The sequence below is a fragment of the Myotis lucifugus genome, unplaced genomic scaffold (genome assembly GCF_000147115.1).
Source record: "Myotis lucifugus unplaced genomic scaffold, Myoluc2.0 scaffold_7, whole genome shotgun sequence".
Taxonomy (NCBI): Eukaryota; Metazoa; Chordata; class Mammalia; order Chiroptera; family Vespertilionidae; genus Myotis; species Myotis lucifugus.
This window is the reverse complement of record NW_005871055.1, coordinates 11,602,023-11,619,174: the sequence shown is the minus strand read 5'-3', so window position 1 is coordinate 11,619,174 and position 17,152 is coordinate 11,602,023. Positions and strand designations below refer to the sequence as shown.

General features: G+C 38.4%; 1 protein-coding gene across 1 annotated transcript in view; it reads right to left on the bottom strand.

Annotated features, from left to right (window-relative positions):
* The window catches only part of FOXO1 (forkhead box O1), a 115,067-nt gene that overhangs the window by 96,173 nt on the left and 1,742 nt on the right, over positions 1-17,152 (bottom strand).

Here is a 17,152-nt window from a genome sequence, read left to right as displayed (position 1 = left end):
GCTTCAGGTACCTGAATGGGAAATAAGCTAATTCAATGTAGCTCCCAAACCCAGAAACAGAAGCAAGCTGAGCTGGGAATGTGGGACAGAAGTAATAATAGGTGAAGATAGGTTCAATACAGAAATAAACTTTTAGCAGTGTGAGAGGTAATAGATTCTCAAAACCTCCAAATGGCTCCTGTATCAGGTGGTAGTTTTAAATTTGTTCAAAGTCTCCACGATTCTTCATACCTTCTCTTACACAAATAAACTTAGCCCTTGAGCCAAAGCCCAAGAACTAGGAAATAAAGGGGAATGCCAACACTTTAAGATAACTCCTATACAGACAACTTGTCAGACAGTAAATCTTCTACTTGTAAATACTTCTGAATGGGATTAGATCCATTAATAATTCAGTGACCATTCCCAATGGCAGTAGTAAACACAACAGGGTTGTTGCAATAAAGTAGAACATACCAGTAACCAACAATGACCTTTAAAGGAACTTTTCACTTAATTTACATTAACACATGGGAGAAATTTATTAAAATCAAATATTTGAATGAGGGGGCTAAAAATTAGGAGGAAAAAGCAAAGGAGGAGTTTAAAAAGTAGGGAAGAATGTAGGAGATGATAAAAAATAAGTGCCCTTATAACAGGAGCCATTTAGATGTATATCCTCAAAAGCTCAGAAGGCTACATGTGGCATTCTTCAATTAGTGGATAACTGAGAACAGAACAGATAAGACTACAACCTACATTTTTAACTAATGTACCCTGGGTATTAGCCTTAGATGGGAAGTAAAATTAAAAAACAAACAAACAAACAAAAAACTAATGAACAAAAACAAGTCTATTAGTAGACTGAGGGAAAACAGGGCAGGGGAATCATGATCTTCCGTTTAAAGCAGTTAAAGCAAAAGTTGACTATTGTGACTTTTAAAAGAGAAATATTGTAAAACTCTGGCTTCAAGATTTCATTCTATATCAAATGTTAGATATTTTAATTTCATGACAATTCAAAAGGGATAATTTTTTTTTAAATCTTTATTGTTCAACATATTACAGATGTCCCCTTTTTCTCCCCATTGACCCCTTCTAGCCCGCACCCTCAGCCCCTAACCCCCTACCCCACCTCAGGTCTTCACCACACTACTACCTGTGTCAAGGGGTTATGCATATATGCATACAAGATAAAAGGGATAATTTTTTATGATGGTTCTGATTAGATTCAGGAAACAGAATCACGCATGTAAACTTTTAGTAAGTAGCAGCAAAATCCTCTCCTCCCTCATGGGAGAAGTGCAAATGTGGTTCCTTTTGCACATTTCTCTGCTGCTGATAGCACACTGTAACGCCCTGGACGCAAGCCGCTGTCACAAAGAACCAAGAGACGCTTCTCATGCAAAAAGCAAAGGGTTTATTGATGTCAGCATGCTGGGACTCACAGCCTACTCTGAGCACAGAGCAGTGTCTGTGAGCCCCGACTAAGAGTTTAAGCATATCTTATATATCTTTCAGTGGGGAGGGGGTTGGAGTAAGGGGAGGAGAAAGGACTGTGCTCTGCCGATTGGCCAGGCGCAAGTCGATGTCTTGTTCCTGGGTGTGGCTAGCAGAGTCTTAGACTTCCGGGAAGACGCACGTGGCCAAGGTAAGATGGAGGACGTAGCCCTTACCCTGGGGCAAGGTGGAGGGCCTAGCCCTCGCCCTTTCATTCCCCCCTTTGTCTTGGAACTTCCGGCTCAATCATGAGACGGACTGAATTTTTATTTCATCTTTGTTAGAGGCTTGTACTGGGTATATAACAACTTTTATTGAAATAGGATTTTTTTTTTTAAAATTTTTTTATGGCTATTAAAAAGCCAAATCAAGATTAATTTATTTACTGTCCTGATGTTTGCATGAACACAACAAGAATGGTAACTGACTACCTTTGCTGGAATCTTATGGTTGAATGTTAACGTGCCCTGTAGGGCCAGGAAGCCATGCCATCCAGCTGCTATTAGGCCCGCCTGCAGTATCTGCTGAGTTAGGTGAATCCCTTACCTGTAGCAATTTTACCTGAGCCCACGCTCTAGGCTTTAAGCCCATCTCGGTAGCCCCCCTACTTGTTGCGGCCCTGAGTGTGTGGGAGTTCCGTAGGAATGTAGAGGCATTCCTACTGCTCTCTTTTTACTCTTACCAACCGCCAGTGATGGTAGGGCATCGGCCTGACGCTCTAGCGCCAGCTATTTTCAGGGCTTCCAAGCAGGATACTAGGCTTTCTCTGTGGCACTTTTACTGGCTTCAAGTCTTCAGAGCTTAGATAGGGTTTCTTAAAATATGATACTCTAGTCAAAGTTTCTGATTAATAAAACCACTATTGGAAACCAGTCTTATTGAATTTATGCAAAGAAATGTATTGCCATGTTAGTATTGCCAAATTTCGGAGGAATTATATAAGAAGAAAGACATACTGATCTACTCTAAGATTTTCTGACTTTTCTTGCCAATTTTTTTTAATAAAATAATAATTGTTGGTATTAAAATTTTTTCTATGTATAAATAGGCCTTTTTTTAGCTTTATAAAGGCCTGCAAGACAGTATTACGGGCTGCCAATTGTTAGCTGTCTCTCAACAGAGACCAAAACCTGATGGGCACTGTTCCTTGCCCAGTTGAGCACCTGCCTTCTTGGCAGCTGGCTATTTTTTACTTTTGGGGGTCATCTCACACAGTTTTCTTTTAGGATAACCAATATATATTTAAACCTGCAAAAGAATCAAAGGTCAATATAACATATTAATACAATGAAACATGATATTGGCATCATGGCCGCTTTAGGCCTTCCTATAAATTGTCCTTGTCTCTTTGGAGCCATGTCCATGAAGATGCAGGCATCATCTAAGTCTATTGTGGGGGCTTCTGGCGACAGGAGTGATCGCGAGTCATGTTACCAGCATCAGGCAGGTGGAGCACGCCGTAGCTTGGTTGCGTTGATCTCGATCGACGCTCCATTTGGTGATGAAGTCTTTTTGGACCATGGATGGGTCCGCTGACCGGACGTAGATGTGATGGACCCAGGTCTCGACGTCGTCGTCAGCACCACGGAGTAGGGTGTGGGGACCTTTCCATCGAGGCTCTAGGTGGTGCCTTTTGCCTGGGTGGCGCCAAGGCGCAGCCAAATGTCCTCGTGTGCCCTCTGGAGCCCTCTCAAGGAAAGAGACAATTCTTGCAGCAAGAAAGTCAGTACATTTGACCAGATTCATTCCCGCCTATCTTTACAGATTCCAAGGCCCATTGTCTTCCTTAATTAGTACTGGCCTGTATTATCTAATTCAGCACAGGCAGGGGGAAGGGCCCATTAAATCTCTCTGCTCTGAGGAGCTCTGAGCCCCACCCTTGAATGTCCTAATCAGACTAGAAAAGCTACAAATACCTTTTAAATTTACCCTAGAATTTTAAAATTTCAACCCAATATAGAAATATCACAGAACAAATCAAAGTTCCTAGTACACAAACATAGATAGAAATTTTTACTAGTTAGGCGGGCAGATTCCACCTCTGACAGAGAGCAAGTGCCCTTGGGAAAAGGTATTTTGCTTTTGGTTAGAGCATTTAACCTGAAATTAAACATTTTTTTTACAGACTTCTACATTTATATGAAAATAATTATATCTAAGTAGACATATAAATATCAAATAAACATTTACACTTATATCCTTTTAGTGAACAAATACTTTTACAGTTTTGGGATCTTGAGCAGATAATAGAAACACTGCCCAAGTACCCTGATGGGGGCCTGACAGGAACAAATGTGGGGGCCTTTGGCCGGGGGGGGGGGGGGTATAAAGTCTCTATTTTTCCTTTCTCGGCACTGCTAAGGACAGGATCATTGGAGAGGTCTCTTCACCTAGGCAAGGCTGTGCTGAACTATCTGGGGCAAAAGTGGTTTCTGCTTCTATTTTGGCTAAAAGGTCTCTGCCCCTGTATTATTCATAAAGTTCACAGTCTGGCCCCCGATTTTCATTTCGACCATCAGCTTATGGGGGCCCAGTTGGAAAGAGCCCAGCCTGTCCTAGTCAGAGTCAGCTGTTGCCAGTCCGAGGAGGTCTGCCTCAGGCGGCTCTGGCCAATAGTGGCTGGGTGGTTTGGATGGCCTTGCCAGCTTCTTCTGGCCTGCTCCTGCCCTGCCTGCCTCTTCACTTCTGCTATTAACCCTTACTCTGTCCCTTTTTACACACGCAGAACCAGACCCAAGGCGGCAAGGTTTGAGCAATTTTAAAATTTCATTTGTCCTTGGGTGTGGACAGCAAATGATACTAATCAGATTGACATTTATTCACAAGTGTCTTTGGTTTAGGGAAGATAGGATTTTTGCTCAGTTTCCCTATTTTACTTGTCCCAGCTTATTGGCCTATTATGCATTTAACTTTCTTTGAACATTTTTTTTTTTCTTTTTATTACATACACAACTTTTTTAAATTTCATATTTTTAAATTAGCCTTTAAATTTTCTTTCTATGTCCTTTTAAAAATGTATAACTATGCCTCAGACCTTCTATTCAGAATTTCTTATTCTTAGAAACCTCAATCCTTTACAGCCAGTATTTCTTAGATTACTAAGAGCAGGTGCTTCTTTCCCCATGCAATTTCAAGTATACTGTATCAGTCTAATTTAGTATCGGAAGGGTTAAAGAGAGCGAAACGGGGCAGAGAAACTTGTTGTGCTTAGTAGCAGCTTGCGGCCTTGAGTCCAACATAGTTCAGATAAGTAAAGACACAACAAAAACTATCTCTCCCTGCTCTCCCTGCCGCCGCCCCTGCTGCATTAACCATTTCCTTAGCTGCTCTCCCTCCTAGATTTTTCCTCTTTTAAGCCCCAGAGGCTCAAATCCCTTTCCTCTTTTACTACTTTTGACCTATCTGCCTCCAGCCTAAGGCTCCTCCATCTCAGCAGGCTGAGAGTCTACTACTCTATCTAGTGAATCCTACCGCCACTACCCCATCTCACACCCACTCCGGAGCAGTTTTCAGCTCTCTTCCAGCCCCAGTTAGAGCAGATGCTGTCCCCTGACTTCTGACCAGCGGTCCAGGGTCAGAGACAAAGGAGTAGAGGTAGACTGGCCCATGACTAAAAACAAACACACACCAATGACAAGAAACAAAGAACAGAAGACAAGGACAGACACAACGCGTTGAGACAAAAAATCGAAGGATCCAAAAAGAAGGTTTTTCAAAGCCAATTGACCCAGCTGGCAACAGAGTTTCAGAACAAACGAGAGGAATCCAGGCGCCCCTGGTCCTCTCCAGACTCCACCAGGGCGTCCCCCGGGGATGTGGCCTGCGACCTCCCGACACGTCTGTCAGCCGCAGTCGGGGGAGGCTCACGCCCCTCCCCGACAGCCACCAGACCGAACAGATTTGCCAGCTCCGCCATCACTTACCCCAAGAAGCGTCTGTTGGAACCCAGAGGCGGCTGCAGCGATCTCGGTGGAACCTCCAAATGTAACGCCCTGGACGCAAGCCGCTGTCACAAAGAACCAAGAGACGCTTCTCATGCAAAAAGCAAAGGGTTTATTGATGTCAGCATGCTGGGACTCACAGCCTACTCTGAGCACAGAGCAGTGTCTGTGAGCCCCGATTAAGAGTTTAAGCATATCTTATATATCTTTCAGTGGGGAGGGGGTTGGAGTAAGGGGAGGAGAAAGGACTGTGCTCTGCCGATTGGCCAGGCGCAAGTCGATGTCTTGTTCCTGGGTGTGGCTAGCAGAGTCTTAGACTTCCGGGAAGACGCACGTGGCCAAGGTAAGATGGAGGACGTAGCCCTTACCCTGGGGCAAGGTGGAGGGTTTCTCTGCTGCTGATAGCACACTTAAGACTGGTAAAAGCATCATAAAAAGACATGACAGGGAGTTTAGTTCTTTCTACCATGTGTACTTAAATGCAAAACAGTTTCAAAGGCGCTAAAATGTCAAGCTAGTCAAGTCCCGATCAAAGAAAACAAAACTAAATATTATAGCATTTTCTCAGTATTCTGCACTAACTACTTTTGTAGTTTCAGACTCCTATAAAAAAGCATGCCAGTTAAACCACACCCGCAGGAATAATTAATACCCTCTTTGTGTGTTTCAATTTTACTTATTTCCTGTCTTCCTCCACCTCTGGTTGAAACAGCCAAAAGTATATTTCCCACACTATCACAGGAAACAAAGCAAGGGAATTCCATTTAAATTGAAGGCTGTCAAATTCTCAGGCATAGCCAAGCAAGATATCAAAGGTCATGCCCTATATTTGACAAAAAAAAAAAAATAGTATTGACATATTTATAGCCAGAATTAGTAGCTATAAATCCAAAAGCTATAACCTAATAAAAAACATGGGAGGGGCATTAAATCCAAAAGAAAATTTAAGTCTTTTAATTCTACACAGGTATGCTGTCTTGGTGACATTCAAGTTCATTTGCACAATAAATGTGATCTAACAAGTCATTATGTTCTTATCAGCGAGATCAAGATGCTCTGTGCCCTGTGCAGGTCCTTCAGGAAGGTGGCTGCTAACGTGTTTCAGGCCACAGCAACAAGATAGCAGCCTCAGAGAGCAAGTTCATCTCACCAAAAGTGGTGAGCTTTTGTTCTAAAGGCAGGTCATGCAGTTTGCTTAATAAAATTCAACATCATTTTTTTAAGTGAGTTCCTGAAACTGGCAGAAGTAAGCTTAATAAAGAAGGTAACTAAAGGAGGTGAGTGAGTCTCCATTTCAAATCCCAGAGGTGTATTCACAGTTAAGAATAACAAAGAATTTAGTCATGAAAGGAATCCTTTAGAAGGTGCATTCATTACCTTAGAATCTGAACTGTTTTAAGTTTTCATTTTATCCCTCCAACTTCATTACTTTTTCCTCCCAGTCTTAAAAGTTATTTGAAACACAAATGAGGGTGGGGAGTGTAAATGAGGCTTAATTGGAGACCTGAGTTGTCAATCGCAGTAGAATAGATCTCAGCTCATGACTTCCTTTATTTAATGTGTTTTCCTTTTCTCTTCTTATGTTCAGGTGGAAGTCATGGTTAGGCTAAAAATCATAGCCATCAAAAAACAGCTTGTCTTTAAAATGATTCCACAATTTCATCACAAAAGAAATTAAGTAGGGTCTTTTTATGAATATATTCAACATCTGATATAACCCAAGATCATTTACATTGTTCAATGGGATCACATGGCACAATAATTATTTTTAATTTTTTTCTTAAAATACAATGTATAAGGTATACAATCAAAAGGTAATGAATTCTGAAATTAACTTCAAACATTCACCAGCCCATAGGTTGTAAAGAAAAAGCACTCGGCATAAATAGGGGCTACATTAATATAAAATTACCTCCATTTTATTCTATATCTCTCACATCCTCCACCTTTAGCTTAAAGCAATCACACTAAGGGATGCAATGGCACAAACTTTAATATCCAAACTACTTATTAAATGGTTTGAAACTCAACTAAACTGAACAGATTGCTTTAAAAACACTTACTCCTGAGTTAGACACCACAGTGGAAATTCAGATCATGAACACGAGCCATCTCTGAAGGGCAGTGACAGAAGGTGGGGGACTACCGAGGGCAGGGTAATTCTTGAAGTTTGTGACAACATTGTTTTTTAACTTTTTTTAATAATCTGAATTCTGCTTTCCTTTTACTTTTTTTCTTTAGTATGTCCTCAGTCATTAGGAAAAGTGTTAACATGGCATTTCAAGAAATATAAAGCACCTTGAAGAAATATCCCAACAATACTGGAATATAATATTACAGAACTACTATGGAGTAACTGGGGAAGTATCCTTTACAAAAGAAAAAGGATGTAAATATCATCAAGACATGCCTAATTACAGAAATTTTTAACCCTAATAAATTTCCTTAGCATTAATTTTTAAATTATCAAGTGCTTCAGAAGAAAACAAAAATAGCAATCAAAACCATTTTGGGGGCCTCTTCTAAAATGTAAAGCCATCAAATATTGTGTCTAAAATCAGTATTACATCGCCGAAACCGGTTTGGCTCAGTGGATAGAGCGTCAGCCTGCGGACTGAGAGGTCCCGGGTTTGATTCCGGTCAAGGGCATGTACCTGGGTTTCGGGCACATCCCCAGTGGGGGATGTGCAAGAGGCAGCTGATCGATGTTTCTCTCTCATCGATGTTTCTAACTCTCTCTATCTCTCTCCCTTCCTCTCTGTGAAAAATCAATAAAATATATTTTTAAAAAAATAATAATAAATAAATAAATAAATAAATAAAATCAGTATTACATCATAATCTCAAAGCCTGCATGTTAATGCAACTGCACATAAACTGTGTAGGGCAAAAGTAGGTATACAGTTCTGAGTACACAAAATAGTTTTTTCTTATTGTTTTTAAATGATTGTATTATTTTCCATATAAATAACTGCAAACCTACTTTTGCCCCACCCTGTACATTAACATCTTATATATAAAATACATATATACACACACACATATAACTAGAAATCTAGGCACTACATAATTCTATTTCATGACTTCTAAAAGGGCTCAAGAAACTTTGGTTGCACAGGTAACAGAAGAGAATGAGAGTATATTCAATGTATGCAAATGTCATAATGAGCCACTAAAGAGAAAGTTAAATTCGCAAAAGATTGAAGGAGAAAGATCAATTAGGTCAGATTACATAAAAGTAGACTGGTTCAAAGGAAGCTTTCACATTCACTGTATGCAAATAGTATGATGGCATGCATATCTACCCATCCAGAGAAAAGGCTTAGAAAAAAATTAGAGAAATGCTCCCAGCTTGGTGCTGAGCACATAAACAACTTCAGTTGATAGTTACAAGTTCCCCTCCCTGCCTCTACCTCAACCCCCTTCAGAGAGGGAGGTTCCCTGCTACAGACAGGTGATGTAATACTTGGGTTTCTCCTCTATTCAAATTACAGAACCACTGGCTGAAACCTGACACCGAACCCTCACTGCTGTGACAAATTAGTGATTCTGAAAATTAAGCCTCATAGAGACAAGAAGATACATCATCTATGATACAAATTGTGGTGAGTGAATGCACCTATCTTGATGCATTTATCTTAATGCAATCCTACACTTAAGGTTATATGAGAATAGCTGAAAAATATTCCTTTCCTGTCAAAATAGTACAATAAAATCCACATTTGATGCTCACTACCTCAAGAATCTGCCAAAATAAGAGTCTCTAGCTAAACCCTATGCAAATCATTTCCTTTGACCTTACTTCCAAGCAACCTAACAGCCTGAGAGGTATTTGATATTTACTTGTATAGACCATTTCCAAATATTTATGTGGTTATGTTTTCCAGCTTTGAAGGGCACAATATTTACAAGCATAGAAATTATGTAATCCAATTATAATTTATCTCTCCAAATTGAATTTAAAATCCAATGCATTGCTTTTCAGAAGCGAAATGAAGGGTATGCCTTTCCTTTTCACTCTTACCTTCATCATCACTGGGGAGATAAAAGACCTTCCCTCCCATTATGTCTGCAGGGATTTCTCACTCAGACAAGATAGAAGTTCCTTCAATCCACCTCACACAGGCTTCTGTGGCATGGTACTGGTGGAGGAAAGGCACTACTTTTCTAGATTAAAAAAGGAAAACTATTGGGAGGGAGGGGGGACAGAGGAAGCATAATTAAGTGCCCCCAGGCTTCAGATAATTATTGGAGAAATAACAAGCTACTGACAAGATCTTTATCTTCCTTCATGCTCCTTGAAACTTTAAACTTTTTTTTACTGCTGTCACAAAAATGCACCACTGAGGTCCTCCCCTTCCTGATGCCAGGTTCATTTAGCTACTTTCAAATGTTTAAGTCAGCAAACCAATAATGAGGCCTCTCACCAGCAGTGCAAAGACAACTGTGTAACAACTTTAGGATGACAGTTGTAAACAACTTTTTTTTTTCCTCAACCCTGATGCTTAATCAAATTTCCCCCCTCCTTATTCATCACAGCTTTGTTTTAATCAGATGAACTGGGCAGCAGTTCTGTAACTTAAGTCACACAAAAAAACGACACTATAATTAAGATAAATATCATCTGGAGGGAAAATTAATCACTGCAGAAAAGTATTTTCATTTTAGGTCTCAACATACAGAAATAATAAAACCAAGTCACACTCAAAAAGGTGACAGCCTCGAGATTTCCCTACATGAAGCTTGCTGGAGGTAACAGCACACCCCAGGTCACAGATGCTGCAGTGCAGACAAATGAGCCACACACTTTAGAGGTGGCATTCTCATCTGAGAAGACAAATACACCATTCACTATCCCTAAGAATTAAAAAACTCATGTGACTTAATAACAGTAGGGACAAGCTACCTTGGTAGATATAACATATCTTCCCAGAGATCTACAAATTGACTTCTGCCTCTCCTTCCAGAGGGAGATAGGACCCCACACTTCTCTTCAATATTAGAACCAAGATGAGACTTAAGTTGAAGGATGATGTTTTATATTTCTCTCTGCTTATGGAATGAAAAGAGCAAAGATGAGCTGCAATTTTTTTAAATTCAGTAGATCTACAAATAACAGGGAAAATTAGACTGGCCAAGTTCATACTGTTTCCTATTGGTTTAACTAGTTTACCCTGACATCATTAGTAATCACGCAAGTGTGCTTAGGAAGCTATTTTGTCTATGTGAAAGATAACTTACACATTTAATAAAACCCTACAGTAGGGAGTTATTCAGTCTACTTTTGTTTCACTGTCCCCAGACCACAGAGTAACTTTTTAATAAAGTATAGTCTGCTACTATAGGTACAAACATAACAGTAAAACAGTTCACTATAAACTAGTCAGACAAGTATTCTGAACACATTCAGTTAATGTCTGTCTGCTTGGCATCAATTTTGGGTTTAGCCAAATTTAACCTCCTCTGGATCCATTGAAGCATTTCATAATCTCCTTTATTCCTGTACTTGGGGTAGTAGATAAAGATCTAGTATATCCAGGATATCCAATATTCAGCTAATGCAATATTAAAACTGACATTTAACCCTAGCTGGTTTGGCTCAGTGGATAGAGCATTGGCCTGTGGGCTGAAAGGTCCCGGGTTCGATTCCTGGCAAGGGCACATACCTGAGTTGCAAGCTTGATCCCCAGTAAGGGGCGTGCAGGAGGCAGCTGATCAATGATTTTCTCTCATCATTGATGTTTCTATCTCTCCCTCCCTCTCCCTTCCTCTCTGAAATCAATAAAATATATATTTTTAACTGATACTTAAATTTTAAAACATCTTTTTAAGTCAGTATAGTTTTCAGTTACCCTGAGTATATTTTGATATTTCTAACTTTAACTTGAGAAATTCTCATTTTTCAAAAAAACAAGAATTATGTTCAATAGTGATATTTCTGTGTGTGAAATCACTCTGCTCCTAATACATGAAAGTTACTTTTCAAAAACAGACCAAGCAAAAACCTAAATATTTTGTAAATGCCTACTATTCATATTAAGTCAATTATGTAATCTGTTCCATGTATTACCAAATTCTATATGTCAGTTTTAAATCAAATGCAGTATACTACCAAATAATATTGAATGTAAAATTTTTTAAAATGCAATATACTACTGGCTTTAAATTGCATTCCATGGGTCTATATTTACACATGAGAGTGTTTCTAAGTTGCACTTAAAAAAACTAAAAATGTAATCCTATTTTTATAATTTCTTATATTATAAAAACAAAGATACCATTTCATAGAAAAATTTGGTCTTACAACACATTACTTTCATAATAAAGTCCAAGTTCAGTCTGACAAGACTTTGCTATATATATATATATATATATATATATATATATATATATATATATATATATATATTTATATTTTCTTCAGAAAGGAAAGGAGAGGGAGATAGAGCTAGAAACACCAATGATGAGAGAGAATCATTGATTGGCTGCCTCCTGCACACCCCACCATGGGGGATCAAGTCCAAAACCAGGGCATGTCCCCGGACCAGGAATAGAACTGTGACCTCCCTGACCAGGAACAGAACCACTGAGCCACACCAGCCAGAACCTACCTATACTTTTCAACCTTTCTGTATTTCATATATCCATCACTCTGATACTTCCCCTATTTTCATGTCTTTAGGAATGCCAGTCCATCATTCCAAAAACAAATTTTAAAATTAAGATGGACTGCCCTGGCTGGTGTAGCTCAGTTCAAACTCAGGCAAAGCATATATTTAAAAAAAACAAAAAAAAAAACTCAGGCAAAGCAAAAATGCCTTCCAGCACAAGCCAAGAATAAAAGTTGGTGGAACTAACTTGAGCCTTGAAGACTATAAGCAAAATTTGTGGAATTTCCAGTAAAAGCACAGATGATCCAAATCCTAGGGACAAAATGGTCTAGGCCTGAATTAAGAGCTAACCTCAGGGAATAATTAGAAGCTAATACAGGAAAGTCTCAAAAAACTTTAAAGAAAGAGTTAACAGACTAGGGGACATTGAACCCATAGGAAGAATGAAGAGGACATACAGGTTTAAAAACTAGGGAAAGAACTAAGTAGACCAAGAACCAAATCGGGGGAACTCAAGACAGAACCTCATCTGAGAGGAAGAGGAAATATTGTATGCTTAGGTTTAGACATGTTGAATTTGAGGTGAAAGTAGGATATTTATGGTTTTTAGTACCTGGAGACATAGAACCATAGAGGGGTAAGTCATCTAGAAAACAACCAGAGAAAAAGATCACAACTAGTCCCAACGTATACTCATGACTTAGCATAGGAGAAGGAAAAATCATGAGTAAAGCAATTGGAGAAGTCGGAATGAAGGGTGAGGATCAGTATAATACAATGTAATAGAGTCCAAGACAAGAAAATACAAAGAGTGGTCAACAGAAAATGAGAAAGAGAAAGACTCAAACACTCTCCTGACAGCCTTTTTTATCTACTGACCATAAAGAGTGCAGCTTCAGCAATCATTGAAACACAGAATTTGGGACTGCAGAAGCTTATCACGCAGCTCTGTCTCACTGTATTTTTTTCCCCTGTAATGGATACAGCCTGAACTAAAGGACACATGTTGAATGTATGTCCTTCAGTAATGCATTATGGTGAAAATTCACTAAATAATAAACTGAAATAATAATAACTGTTGCAGATATGGCATCCTAATTTTATTTGGCTTAATATCAAAAATACTTTATTTTTAATTTTCTTTAGCTTATAGTAAAGCTATATAACAGATGAAAAAGAAATTTTAAAAAGGAAGGCAGCCAAATACCTTCCAAGTGGCAAAGATAACTCAACCCAAAACTCAGTACTTAGAGTGCTTTAACTCATAGGTAGATTGATAAATCATAAGTAGATTGCGTGGAATAAAGTGAAGTGCCAGTGGAAAAAGGGTTTTCCTAAAAGGTTGAACCATATGAAATCACCAATACACAAAAATGTATTATCTTGTTTCATATGTTCCTTAGAAAACCACAAATAACAAGGAGTAATTCTCTGCAAAAAATTTCTGTGCCACTGACAAGTTCTGTTAGTCCTTATCAGGAATTAGCAAAAAGGGAGACTTCTTCCAACCTTTTAATACATTTGTATACAGTATACCCACTGAAATACAAGCCTGCATCCCTCGACACCAAAATAAACATTTTTCAAGTTCATCTGGTCCTCTCTGTTTCACAACTGAGAACCACACCAACTTCAGAATTTTGTATGCACAGAAAAAAGATAGTTATCTGACCAAAGAAACACCCCAGGGGGTTTGGGCAAGTCTCTGCAAGTTGTTCCTATGAGGGCCAAGGCAAATTTTAAACTGCAGAGAAGCAGGACTAAAACCACTGTGTTCACTGATGCTCCCTATATTTGCAAACTCCTTTGCTCTCTCCAATCACCATGGGGTTTATACTGCCTTTCCAAGAGAATTCCAGGAAGCACCAAAGTTACAGCACACACATACTAAAAAAAAAAAAAAAAACACAACAGCCGAGTAAATTCCCATGATGCCAGGGTACTGGGTAGTTTCCAAGGGCAGAGTGTTCCAGAAACATACAAATAGTTCAGGCTTCCCGAAGAAATTCCAGACAAATACAGACAGCTGCTCTCTCAGAAAGTCATGCAGGCCTTGGCCAGGTTAAAGCACAGTCCCAATACACCATGGCTGTGGCGTATCCCAGGTCAGGATACATACAAGAAGCAACTAATGAATGCATGAAATAAGTGGAACGATAAATCAGTGTTTCTCTCTCTCTCTCAAAGTGACATAGATAGATAGATAGATAGATAGATAGATAGATAGATGGATGGATAGATAGATGGATGATAGGTAGAATGTAAGTCATGCAGAATTACAGTTTAGGAGTCTGGATGAAGAGCGCAAGGACAGACAAAACTTTTCCAGCCTCTTAGGGATTCTAACTAACCACTGAGTATCACTTCAACTGTACACTCAGATTCCCTGTGCAGTGCATGATATCTAGCAATATTTGTGTCCATTGCCAATGTAATAGACTTTCAGTTATTATGGAAAGGTCTCCACAAACTTTAACCTTTTTTAAAATTTACATGAGAACTTTTATACCTTTCTTATCAATATTCAAATGTTTGCCACTTAAAAAAATGATTTTTAAAATTTTTTCAGTATCATTCAAAAATAGAAGCCCCTCCCGTCACATCTCCCCTTTTTGCCACAAAAACATAGGCAAAATAAGAATAAAATTCTTATGAGTCTCAATTAAGATACTTGGCATCTATTTTAGAATTTCTGAACAAAGTAAGTTATAAGACATGTTCATGTTCACATCAGTCTCACACAATTTTCAATCTTTAGCAAATAATATATACTTGGCTGCATAATCATTACCCACTTTTAATTCTCTTTCCTCATGCTTTCTTCAAATACATATATTGCAATTTTCACCTAACTGTAAAAAAGGGTTTTCCTTAAGGCAATTTCAGTAACAAACAAACTAGAAGTTGGCTTCACCAGGATTATTTAAGTCAAATGTAACTGTGCAGCAAAAAAGCAGCCATCTTCCTGCCAAGGGATCTCTGTAACTAGTTAAATTACTCACCTACAGCCTAAAAATACGAATTACAGAATAGATATTAATTTTAAAATGCAAGAAAATGTACTCTCAGTTCACAGACCAAATTAAAGAAACTTCATTCCAAAATAAAGAGTATCTGAACTACTTAGTAATAAAACAATTTAAATTTTTTATGTGTTGAGTCTTGAAGCATTCTTTTCACCTAAATTAAGTGTTGCAAATAATACCAAAACAAAAAACAAGAGCCAACTCAAAATTACCATTTACCAAAAAAAAAGTCAGAACTCACAATATTACTTCCCAAACTCTAGACAGCTTTCTATTTGAAAAAAAAATAGGTCATGGGAAAGAAGTTTCACTATTTATAAATACTGCACATGGTTTAAAAGATCTTGAGTTTTCCAAAAACTTTAGCTTCTACTTTGTGTGTCAACTTATGACAGTTATAATAAATGTTAAACAAGTGTAAAGTAGATTTAAGGTACCATCCCTACAAATACAAAATTCATGTCCCAAAAACATAACCAGTATTTAAGGAACTAGAAGTTTTTGAGCCCTTTAACAGTTTCCCAAGAACTTTGTCCATGCAAATGACTTTCAAATTCTCAGGCAGGCCATAAGAGGTAAAACACAAGAAACTATATTTAACTAAACATTCAGTCTAATTCCTAATAGTCTCTTCAGTTCTAAAGCAGTTACGTTTGGGTTGATTTGCATTTTACAACTGAATTTCTTCCTTTTATGATTCTTTAAAACAGGAAAATCTTTCAGATCTGAGTGAAACTTGGTTTTAACAAGTAACTCATTTTTATGAAAACTAACCAGAAGACTTAGTTATGAGTTAGAACACCTCATGTTGTTTCTTTTCTTCTTAAAATACCCATTTACTCAAAGTGAAAATGCACTTGCTGTAATCTGACTTGCACCAACTGACTCTTGATTACACCTGAAGCACTTCATTCCAAAGGCCCACTAGGTTTCTACTAGGTCCTGCTACTGGGCCTCCGAGTCTAGACAGATAATCCTAACTAATACTTAATAGACCTGCTACCTTGGGTAAGTAAATTCTTAAAAATAATAAAATTATAATTGCATTTGAGAAAAAAATTATAATAAGAATCTAATAAAATGGTTGGCAGATGATTTGGCTTTATAATCTATATTTTTTTACTAAGCACTAAATCTTAAAACTTTAAGTTATATTCCTAGTTTAAGAATAATACCGACTTAAAGACATTTGGGAGGCAAAACTAAAAATAATCCTAAAACTTTGCCTTTCTCTACCTTTAAAGAAAGGCATTCCAGCAAGTTTAAATAGGTTGTACCCATTTCCAAGGACATAAAAGAATGGTGTAAGTATACCCTGTACTTTAAATGGTAAAAAATAAAATAAAAAATTTAATGGCAAATGCTTTATCATAGCTCAAGTAGTATGGATAGATGAGCAAGTAAAATAAGTAGTTAAATTCAAACGTTAAGTAAAATTGGACTTGGCAGACAATTATGACTTTGTGACTTAAAAGGGTGGGGTAAAAGTAGGCTTACAGTTGTTCATATGGAAAATAATACAATAAATAATAATACAAGAGTAAACTCTGTGTTTCACGTACTTACAATGTAAACCTCCTAAGGAGGCACTTTACCTTTTTGAAACACTTGTTAAGTTGCATGGGTGCCTAATAATAAAGTTGTAAGTGATAATTTTACTCTAAAACACACTGGAAAAAAATAAAATCCTGTTTCCTTCTCCAGGAACTTCAACACGATGTAAATAACGTAACCTTTTTGACGCACAATAACCACGGGGATGACAGTGCACATAAAACAACCTTGGTGTAACAATTGCGCAGCAAGGATTATGCTGTATATAAAGATTATGATTATCTTTCTTATGGTGCCTGCACAGTCAGGATGAGGCCCTCGGATCTGTACCTCCGTGCTTGGTGGTAACTGAGGTGGCAAAGCGAGAGAAAAGGCCTACAGGTCCCCAGCCCAGGATACCCAGGGGAGCCTCTTCCTGCCCATTTAAAGGCTAATCGAAGTGTGCGGGCACTTCCTTGCTAGAGAAGTGCTGGCCGCGCTATCCCGCGGCCGGGCCAAAAGCCGCGCTGGCCCTTTAAAGGTTCTCGCTTCCTGCACCCTC